A 12,427-nucleotide genomic window follows, 5' to 3' on the forward strand; every position below is an offset into this window, starting at 1 on the left:
GCATGGTATCTGGTCAGGAGCCTGGACCTTCATGGTGAAATTGAAGGTTTCAGGAAACACCGTTACCCATATCCCTTCCTCAACATTTTTGGGGAGGGACAGGATCTTGATTTTCTACCGGGGGCAGCCTAAGGTCTGTCACAGGTGCGGCAGCCCCACACGCTTCAGTGCGCAGTGTACCACCCAGAAATGCGCACTGTGTGGGGACCTCGGCCATCTTGCTGCTACCTGTGGCAGGATTAGGTGTAACTTGTGTGGTGACCTCGGTCACCCGTTCAGTCGCTGTCCGCGTTCCTTTGCCAATGCGGTCCTGAAAGCGGCGAGTGCGGGACAGGCGAAAGCCGGGACTAATCTCGCCGGTGGAGGGACCAGTAGAGGCAGAGGGGGCAGGGAACCGGTGAGGAGCAGGCTGCCGCCATCCAATATCAGGCGGAAGGAGCAGCGCCATGGGAACAGGGGGCAGGGAGTAATGACCCTAAACTCTGACCCGGGTGCTTCACTTGCAGCTGAGGATCCTAAAGACGGCGAATTGAACGAGGAAGTCAAGAGACTTGAAAGGGAGGAGCAAAAGGACGCCATGTCTGCCCAGGAACCTTCATCCGGTGACAGTCTGGATGAGGGAGAGGGGGAGTGGTCACAGCAAAAGAAAAAGGGTAACAGGAAAACAACTAAGGATAAGAGGGGGTCCGGGCCTCGAGCCTCCTCCTCGGAGTGTGACCCCTCTGACTCCGTAGTCCTGATACAGGTGCCATTGGAAGGTCCAGCCGCCCCCCCTCTGGTGGATCTCTCTAACCGTTTCCGGGCCCTCCAGGACTCCCCTCCAGAGGGGGGCGATGGGGACCCGGGGCCGGAGGTTGCGGACAACGTTGTTGGGGCTCAGGAGGTCGCTGGGTCTTCTTCTCAGGGGGCAAATACAAAGCCTTCTGGGGGGGGGACTAACTCAGGACCACCAGACAAGGGCCAGAGTGTATGTAAGGAGAGAATGGATGAGTCTGTTTGTCTTAAGCGCACTAAAAACTCATCATTGTCAGAGGAAGAGGGTGAAACTGTTGGGGGTGGGAAGAAAAAGGCTATCTAATTCAATCAATCATGATGGCGGCACCCACCCCATTGACGCTGGCAACCATTAATGTTGCCAGCATAAAGTCGGATGCGGCAAGGTACACGGCCTTTCATTTTCTCGGCCAACTTGACGCCGACATTTTGTTTTTGCAGGAGACCAGGTTGACCGACCTATCAACCATGCATAAAGCAAGGCGGGAGTGGAGGCACGGGCCCTCCTACTGGTCTCTTGCGGCCGAGCCGTATAGCGGGGTGGCGGTCCTTTTTAAGACCGCAGCGGTTGAATGCAGACGATTGATCGAGTTAGAAATGGGGAGATGCTTGATCCTAGATGTCTCCATGGGGGGACAGGAGCTTCGGCTCATTAACATCTACGGTCCCCAGTCCAAGTGGGACCGCAAGTGTCTCTTCATGAAGATCAAACCTTACTTATTTTCGAGTCGGCAGGTGGTCTTTGGAGGGGATTTCAACAACGTCACGAGACCCTGTGATAGAGGAGGTTCCGGAGACCGGCTGGCTTACGATTGCGTCGCGCTAAATAGGATAGTAAGTGAGGCACGCCTGGTGGATGTCCACATCCGGCACAACACAGGCCACGCGGGGTTCACCTTTTTTAGAGGTAGTCAGTGCAGGTCTAGGTTATATATATATAATATAAATAAAATAAATGAAAATATAATTTAAAAAAAAATATATAAAAAAAAAATAAAAAAATTTGTACACTGTATTGTATTTAGGTTTGTTGTGGGGTGAATGTGGTGGTGTAAGGGGGTGGCTGTAAGGTAAGGCAGTGGGACCAGTAGGGTTTTGTTGTGTTTGCGGTGTTGTATAATATTTGGTTTAGTATAATGTGTTTATAGTGTATATATTGTATATAATATTGTATATAGGACGGTGTGAATGTAGTTGGGGTTGTATATAGTAGTATGAATGAAGCTGGGCCGGGGGTCTTATATGATTTTATACTATTTATTATGTAAAATTTTTACAGGGGTATTCATGTAGTTATGAGTATTTTGTTTGTTGTCTTTTAGCTTTGCTTTATTTTTATTGGAATTTTTGTTTCTCGGTCCTGATTTGTAGGTCATGAACTTTCTCCATTTTGGTTCCATTTCTGGTTTATTTCTTTGTGATTTTTGTCGTTTGTTGTCGTCTGATTGGAGCTTTGTTCTTATGTTTTGTTCTGTGGTGTTTTATTTGTAATGTACCTTGGTTATTGTCATGTAAAGTATTTTTATTTTATTTAATAAAAGACCTGGAGTATGAAAGGTGTAAATCAGTATCAGTGGAATAAATCAGTTTGCATTATTTTTCTGCTGCTTGTTAAGCACCTTAGATATACTGTGATTCTCCAGCATGAGCGATGATGATGATGATCATGGCACGGTCTATGGATGAGTGCGGTCTACGGATGAGTGCGGTCTACGGATGAGTGCGGTCTACGGATGAGTGCGGTCTACGGATGAGTGTGGTCTATGGATGAGCGCAATTTACGGATGAGCGTGGTCTACGAATGAGCATGGTCTGCAGATGAGCATGGTCTATGGATGAGCACGGTTTACGGATGAGTGTGGTCTACGGATGAGTGTGGTCTACGGATGAGTGTGGTCTATGGATGAGTGTGGTCTATGGATGAGTGTGGTCTACGGATGAGCGTGGTCTATGGATGAGCGCGGTTTACGGATGAGCGTGGTCTATGGATGAGCGCAATTTACGGATGAGCGTGGTCTACGAATGAGCATGGTCTGCAGATGAGCATGGTCTATGGATGAGCACGGTTTACGGATGAGTGTGGTCTACGGATGAGTGTGGTCTACGGATGAGTGTGGTCTACGGATGAGTGTGGTCTACGGATGAGTGTGGTTTACGGATGAGTGTGGTCTACGGATGAGCGTGGTCTATGGATGAGCGCGGTTTACGGATGAGCGTGGTCTATGGATGAGCGCAATTTACGGATGAGCGTGGTCTACGAATGAGCATGGTCTGCAGATGAGCATGGTCTATGGATGAGCACGGTTTACGGATGAGTGTGGTCTAAGGATGAGTGTGGTCTACGGATGAGTGTGGTTTACGGATGAGTGTGGTCTACGGATGAGCGTGGTCTATGGATGAGCGCGGTTTACGGATGAGCGTGGTCTATGGATGAGCGCAATTTACGGATGAGCATGGTCTACGAATGAGCATGGTCTGCAGATGAGCATGGTCTATGGATGAGCACGGTTTACGGATGAGTGTGGTCTATGGATGAGCGCAATTTACAGATGAGCGTGGTCTACGAATGAGCATGGTCTGCAGATGAGCATGGTCTATGGATGAGCACGGTTTACGGATGAGTGTGGTTTACGGATGAGTGTGGTTTACGGATGAGTGTGGTTTACGGATGAGTGTGGTTTACGGATGAGTGTGGTTTACGGATGAGTGTGGTTTACGGATGAGTGTGGTTTACGGATGAGTGTGGTTTACGGATGAGTGTGGTTTACGGATGAGTGTGGTTTACGGATGAGTGTGGTTTACGGATGAGTGTGGTTTACGGATGAGTGTGGTTTACGGATGAGTGTGGTTTACGGATGAGTGTGGTTTACGGATGAGTGTGGTTTACGGATGAGTGTGGTCTACGGATGAGCGTGGTCTATTGATGAACGCGGTTTATGGATGAGCGTGGTCTATGGATGAGTGTGCTCTATGGATGAGCGCAATCTACGGATGAGCGCGGTCAACGAATGAGCATGGTCTATGGATGAGTGTGGTCTATGGATGAGTGTGGTCTATGGATGAGCATGGTCTACGGATGAGTGTGGTCTATGGATAAACGCAATCTATGGATAAGCGTGGTCTACGAATGAGTATGGTCTGCAGATGAGCGTGGTCTATGGATGAGCACAGTCTACAGATGAGCGTGGTTTATGGATGAGCGCGTTCTACGGATGAGCGCGGTCTACGGATGAGTGTGGTCTATGGATGAGCGTGGTCTACGGATGAGCAGGGTCTATGGATGAGCGTGTTCTATGGATGAGTGTGGTCTACGGATGAGCACGGTCTACAGATGAGCGAGGTCTATGCCAGGGTCTGTATGGTGGATATCTACATACACACATACCTTCCACTATAGTCCCCGAGCCTCAGCACAGTCGTGGCACTGAGGGAGTTTGCAGTCTGTTCCCTCATTGACAGTTCGGATTGTTCTACGACGTTTAATCAGGAAGTCGGTAAAAATTAAACTCTCCTCGTAAAAAGACGTAAACTCCAACTGCGCTTTTCTTCTCTCCAATTGATACTATTGAACTGAAACAAACAAGCTCCGGAGAGTTCAGCACATTTCCAAAACAGCTGCACAGGCCGCGCCTGGATCACATTTCTCAGGGTCTGAAATAAGCTGGAAAGATTGTCAGCTCTGTGACTCTGAGCCAGTGATTATGTTATACTCAAAGGAGCAAACAATCAAGCAGAGGCGTGACCTTACCCTAATCCTAACCCTAACCCTAACCCTGGGTTCAATGTAAAGTCTGAAACCATATGTGGCAGTAGAACCATTGGGCCACCACTTATATGAGTGTCCAGATAAAAATACGACGTCTACACCTCACCGACATCCCCAAAAAGCACACAGTGATGTCACAGTACAGGGATAATACACAGTGATGTCACAGTACAGGGATAATACACAGTGATGTCACAGTACAGAGATAATACACACAGTGATGTCACAGTACAGGGATAATACACACAGTGATGTCACAGTACAGGGATAATACACAGTGCTGTCACAGTACAGGGATAATACACACAGTGATGTCACAGTACAGGGATAATACACAGAGACGTCACAGTACAGGGATAATACACAGAGACGTCACAGTACAGGGATAATACACACAGTGATGTCACAGTACAGGGATAATGCACACAGTGATGTCACAGTACAGGAATAATACACACAGTGATTTCACAGTACAGGGATAATACACACAGTGATGTCATAGTACAGGAATAATACACACAGTGATGTCACAGTACAGGGATAATACACACAGTGATGTCACAGTACAGGGATAATACACACAGTGATGTCACTGTACAGGGATAATACACACAGTGATGTCACAGTACAGGGGTAATACACACAGTGATGTCACAGTACAGGGATAATACACACAGTGATGTCACAGTACAGGGATAATACACACTGTGATGTCACAGTACAGAGATAATGCACACAGTGATGTCACAGTACAGGGATAATACACACAGTGAAGTCACAGTACAGGAATAATACACACAGTGATGTCACAGTACAGGAATAATACACACAGTGATTTGACAGTACAGAGATAATACACACAGTGATTTCACAGTACAGGGATAATACACACAGTGATGTCACAGTACAGGGAGAATACACAGTGATGTCACAGTACAGGGATAATACACACAGTGATGTCACAGTACAGAGATAATACACACAGTGATGTCACAGTACAGGAATAATACACACAGTGATGTCACAGTACAGGGATAATACACAAAGTGATGTCACAGTACAGAGATAATACACACAGTGATGTCACAGTACAGGGATAATACACAGTGATGTCACAGTACAGGGATAATACACACAGTGATGTCACAGTACAGAGATAACACACAGAGTGATGTCACAGTACAGAGATAATACACACAGTGATGTCACAGTTTAGGGATAATACACACAGTGATGTCACAGTACAGGAATAATACACACAGTGATGTCACAGTACAGGGATAATACACAGTGATGTCACAGTACAGGGACAATACACAAAATGATGTCACAGTACAGGGATAATACACAGTGATGTCACAGTACAGGGATAATACACAAAGTGATGTCACAGTACAGGGATAATACACAGTGATGTCACAGTACAGAGATAATACACACAGTGATGTCACAGTACAGGGATAATACACACAGTGATGTCACAGTACAGGGATAATACACAGTGCTGTCACAGTACAGGGATAATACACACAGTGATGTCACAGTACAGGGATAATACACAGAGACGTCACAGTACAGGGATAATACACAGAGACGTCACAGTACAGGGATAATACACACAGTGATGTCACAGTACAGGGATAATGCACACAGTGATGTCACAGTACAGGAATAATACACACAGTGATGTCACAGTACAGGAATAATACACACAGTGATTTCACAGTACAGGGATAATACACACAGTGATGTCATAGTACAGGAATAATACACACAGTGATGTCACAGTACAGGGATAATACACACAGTGATGTCACAGTACAGGGATAATACACACAGTGATGTCACTGTACAGGGATAATACACACAGTGATGTCACAGTACAGGGGTAATACACACAGTGATGTCACAGTACAGGGATAATACACACAGTGATGTCACAGTACAGGGATAATACACACTGTGATGTCACAGTACAGAGATAATGCACACAGTGATGTCACAGTACAGGGATAATCCACACAGTCATGTCACAGTACAGGGATAATACACACAGTGACGTCACAGTACAGAGATAATACACACAGTGACGTTACAGTACAGAGACAATACACAGTGACGTCACAGTACACAGATAATGCACACAGTGATGTCACAGTACAGGAATAATACACACAGTGATGTCACAGTACAGGAATAATACACACAGTGATTTGACAGTACAGAGATAATACACACAGTGATTTCACAGTACAGGGATAATACACACAGTGATGTCACAGTACAGGGAGAATACACAGTGATGTCACAGTACAGGGATAATACACACAGTGATGTCACAGTACAGAGATAATACACACAGTGATGTCACAGTACAGGAATAATACACACAGTGATGTCACAGTACAGGGATAATACACAAAGTGATGTCACAGTACAGAGATAATACACACAGTGATGTCACAGTACAGGGATAATACACAGTGATGTCACAGTACAGGGATAATACACACAGTGATGTCACAGTACAGAGATAACACACAGAGTGATGTCACAGTACAGAGATAATACACACAGTGATGTCACAGTACAGGGATAATACACAGTGATGTCACAGTACAGGGACAATACACAAAATGATGTCACAGTACAGGGATAATACACAGTGATGTCACAGTACAGGGATAATACACAAAGTGATGTCACAGTACAGGGATAATACACAGTGATGTCACAGTACAGAGATAATACACACAGTGATGTCACAGTACAGGGATAATACACACAGTGATGTCACAGTACAGGGATAATACACAGTGCTGTCACAGTACAGGGATAATACACACAGTGATGTCACAGTACAGGGATAATACACAGAGACTTCACAGTACAGGGATAATACACAGAGACGTCACAGTACAGGGATAATACACACAGTGATGTCACAGTACAGGGATAATGCACACAGTGATGTCACAGTACAGGGATAATACACAGTGATGTCACAGTTCAGGGATAATACACACAGTGATGTCACAGTACAGAGATAATACACACAGTGATGTCACAGTACAGAGATAATACAGTGATGTCACAGTACAGAGATAATACACACAGTGATGTCACAGTACAGGGATAATACACAGTCATGTCACAATACAGAGATAATACACACAGTGATGTCACAATACAGGGATAATACACACAGTAATGTCACAGTACAGATATAATGCACACAGTGATGTCACAGTACAGGGATAATACACAGGGATGTCACAGTACAGGGATAATACAGTGATGTCACAGTACAGGGATAATACACACAGTGATGTCATAGTACAGAGATAATACACACAGTGATGTCACAGTACAGGGATAATGCACACAGTGATGTCACAGTACAGGAATAATGCACACAGTGATGTCACAGTACAGGGATAATACACAGTGATGTCACAGTTCAGGGATAATACACACAGTGATGTCACAGTACAGAGATAATACACACAGTGATGTCACAGTACAGAGATAATACAGTGATGTCACAGTACAGAGATAATACACACAGTGATGTCACAATACAGGGATAATACACACAGTGATGTCACAGTACAGATATAATGCACACAGTGATGTCACAGTACAGGGATAATGCACAGGGATGTCACAGTACAGGGATAATACAGTGATGTCACAGTACAGGGATAATACACACAGTGATGTCATAGTACAGAGATAATACACACAGTGATGTCACAGTACAGGGATAATACACACAGTGATGTCACAGTACAGGGATAATACACAACGTGATGTCACAGTACAGAGATAATACACACAGTGATGTCACAGTACAGATATAATACCCACAGTGATGTCACAGTACAGGGTTAATACACACAGTGATGTCACAGTATAGAGATAATACACACAGTGATGTCACAGTACAGAGATAATACACACATTGATGTCACAGTACAGATATAATACACACAGTGATGTCACAGTACAGAGATAATATACACAGTGATGTCACAGTATAGAGATAATATACACAGTGATGTCACAGTACAGGGACAATACACAACGTGATGTCACAGTACAGAGATAATACACACAGTGATGTCACAGTACAGAGATAATACACACAGTGATGTCACAGTACAGGGATAATACACAGTCATGTCACAGTACAGAGATAATACACACAGTAATGTCACAATACAGGGATAATACACACAGTGATGTCACAGTACAGATATAATGCACACAGTGATGTCACAGTACAGGGATAATACACACAGTGATGTCACAGTACAGGGATAATACACACAGTGATGTCACAGTACAGGGATGATACACACAGTGATGTCACAGTACAGAGATAATACACACAGTGATTTCACAGTACAGAGATAATACACACAGTGATGTCACAGTACAGAGATAATACACACAGTGATGTCACAGTACAGGGATAATGCACACAGTGATGGCACAGTACAGGGATAATACACACAGTGATGTCACAGTACAGGGAAAATATACACAGTGATGTCACAGTACAGGGATGATACACAGTGATGTCACAGTACAGGGATAATACACAGTGATGTCACAGTACAGAGATAATACACACAGTGATGTCACAGTGCAGAGATAATACACAGTGATGTGATAGTACAGATATAATGCTCACAGTGATGTCATTAGTAGTGTTGAGCATTCCGATGCTGCAAGTATCGGGTATCGGCCGATACTTGCTGTATCGGAATTCCGATACCGGGATTCCGATACTCTTGTGGTATCGGGTATCGGGTATCGCAACAACATTAATGTTAAAATGTGTAAAAGAGAGAATTAAAATAAAAAATATCGCTATACTCACCTCTCCGACGCAGCCGGGACTTCAGCGAGGGAACCGGCAGCGTTGTTTGTTTAAAATTCGCGCTATTACTTGGTTACGTGAATTCCCGGCTTGTGATTGGTCAGGTCGGCCACGTTGCCGGGACGCGGACCAATCACAGCAAGCCGTGACGAAATTACGTCACGGCTTGCTGTGATTGGTCCGCGTCCCGGCAATATGGCCGCCCTGACCAATCACAAGCCGTGACGTCACGGGAGGCTGGACACGCGCCCATTTTAAAATGAGCGCGTCCAGCCTCCCGGCTTGTGATTGGTTGACCGCGGCGCAACCAATCACAAGCCGTGACGTCACGGGAGGCTGGACACGCGCCCATTTGAAAATGAGCGCGTCCAGCCTCCCGGCTTGTGATTGGTTGACCGCGGCGCAACCAATCACAAGCCGTGACGTCACGGGAGGCTGGACACGCGCCCATTTGAAAATGAGCGCGTGTCCAGCCTCCCGTGACGTCACGGCTTGTGATTGGTCAGGGCGGCCATATTGCCGGGACGCGGACCAATCACAGCAAGCCGTGACGTAATTTCGTCACGGCTTGCTGTGATTGGTCCGCGTCCCGGCAACATGGCCGACCTGACCAATCACAAGCCGGGAATTCACGTAACCAAGTAATAGCGCGAATTTTAAACAAACAACGCTGCCGGTTCCCTCGCTGAAGTCCCGGCTGCGTCGGACAGGTGAGTATAGCAATATTTTTTATTTTAATTCTTTCTTTTACACATTTATATGGTTCCCAGGGCCTGAAGGAGAGTTTCCTCTCCTTCAGACCCTGGGAACCATCAGGAATACCGTCCGATACCTGAGTCCCATTGACTTGTATTGGTATCGGGTATCGGTATTGGATTGGATCCGATACTTTGCCGGTATCGGCCGATACTTTCCGATACCGATACTTTCAAGTATCGGACGGTATCGCTCAACACTAGTCATTAGGGATTTACTGCTTAGGATTGTGTTGGATGCAGCTGTTGTACAGAGCAGCCGGTTAGTTTGCAGTCATGAAAATCACTCAGGAGAATTTGGAAACCTTCCAGGGTTGATTTGCATAATGTATATTTCCCTACAAACAGCAAAATGTATAAAGAATGTTTTATTATCCTGCCAATAAAAGGGAAACATCAGCAATAACTACAGGAGAACAATAATAAAATCTCCGCTCTCCACAAGAAAACCAATTATTTCCTGTAAAAATCTGAAATTCAGAAGTTTATACAAATCATCAAAAATGTCTGAGAGTCCGAGCCACTCGCCCCAGTACAGCGCCCATCCCTGCAGCCGCCAGAGGGCACAGACAGGGGGGCATATCTACTTGTGCTGGCATCTGTGCCCCTCCTAATGGGTGAGGTGAACCTGCCGTACAGTGCATAAATACTACCGCCATACTGTGCTATATAGCTACGGCATAATGCCATACACTGAACAGACAGATGCCATAGGGATAATAAATAATAGTTCTGTAAGATACCCACATAATACCGCCACATGGTGCCATGTGGTGCTCAGATCTCAGTGTCACGGAATAGTAACATAATTCCACCATCCAGTGAATAGATAATAGTCCTATACAGTGTACACAAGTGTCATGAAATGCTCAGGTATCAGTATTGTAGTCACGTAATGACACCACGTGGCGGTTTGCACCAGTTGTCTGGAACAAAACTGCTTAAAATGTCGCAAAATGTTTGCAAAACTTGTAGATGAAAAGTGTGCGGAGCTTAGCCAGGAGGGGCGGAGGGTTACACCAGCCCCTAACCGGTGATCATTTCCAGCGGAGGCACACGGCGGCTGACGGATGCGCCACATTCACCATCATGTTCTCACCTCTTGGCGAATTTTGTGCATCTTCCTCCAGCGCTCTCTTCATCTAGACTCAGGTGCCAAACACGATTCCTGATGAATCGGGGAAATGGAGCCGGATACGTTCTTGTATTTACACTTTTTTGTTTCATCTTTGGTGTTTTTCCCTGTTTTTCATTTGCCTCTTTATTCTTCTTTTAATTGCGCCTTTGTTTTGTTTTTTTTGTTTGTTTTTTTATTTGCAGATGGAGTTTGGTTTTTTTTTTTTATGTTTTTGGCCGATTCATCAATTGCAACTTTTTAAAAAGTTTCAAAATGTTTGTACAAATGTTCTCCAGTCTCCCCCTTGGGATGATTTTATGTACATCTGTAATTTTTGCACAGAGCTTACAACATTTTAGAGGACCTTGTGACTTTTTGCACTAAAAAGTATAAATAAAAAGTTATTAACCAGATTAAAGAGCATTTTTGACTTTGCGACAAATTCATGAAACGCGTGCACCATTTTGAAGAATTTGGAGCAGAAAATGTGCACAAATAAAACGAGACAAAAAAAGAAAAGTGACCTAAAAAAAAAACAATGTAGAAGTTGAATCTGGGCCATAATAACTATGTATTAGTGATGTATAGTGCCCAAATAACAGCTCCATAACCTCCACATAACACCGCCATACAGTGACCATATGGTAGTCCCATACAGTAACCCCAGGAGAGTCTGTTGTATAACTCCCAGTGCCTAATTAATGCCATTAAAGTGGCCATATAACTCGTAAGTTGTTGACAAGGTCCCCAGTAGTCCCTGGGGACTACTGCGTGGCAGAACCTGCCCATTGCCCTTCCGGTTCATGGCACGATCATGGATGCATCGTATCAGCATCCGAGCCTCTACTCAAATGAATTGATTATTTTTGTAATGTACTTGGCTAAATAAATTGCAAATGAAAATAGAACTCTTGGTTCGGAGGGTTTTCCTTGGCATCCGCCCGTCGCCTTGTTAGCGATTTCTTGAGTTAATCAGTTATAAATATATTTTCGGGGAATTTATTTTCATGCTTACTGGCAGCGCGGACCCATCTGGGTGAGAAAATTAGATTAACGTCTCTAAAAGTGTATTTAATTTATTAGCTTAACCCGCTTTAAGGAACGGATAATGTAATTATGCTTATTCG

The 12,427-nt window shown here is 44.7% G+C and overlaps 1 protein-coding gene and 1 long non-coding RNA gene across 6 annotated transcripts in view; both read left to right on the forward strand.

The window, feature by feature from the left end:
• PCDH11X (protocadherin 11 X-linked) overlaps window positions 1-12,427 on the forward strand; it is a 1,508,525-nt gene that overhangs the window by 204,577 nt on the left and 1,291,521 nt on the right. The gene's annotated exons all lie outside the window — the stretch shown is intronic.
• LOC143809513 (uncharacterized) lies at window positions 8,158-11,795 on the forward strand. The gene is made up of 3 exons (XR_013222307.1): window positions 8,158-8,947; window positions 9,162-9,252; window positions 10,395-11,795. It is a non-coding gene; the product is annotated as an uncharacterized LOC143809513 (long non-coding RNA).

This window comes from Ranitomeya variabilis, chromosome 2 (genome assembly GCF_051348905.1).
Source record: "Ranitomeya variabilis isolate aRanVar5 chromosome 2, aRanVar5.hap1, whole genome shotgun sequence".
NCBI classification, from domain to species: domain Eukaryota; kingdom Metazoa; phylum Chordata; class Amphibia; order Anura; family Dendrobatidae; genus Ranitomeya; species Ranitomeya variabilis.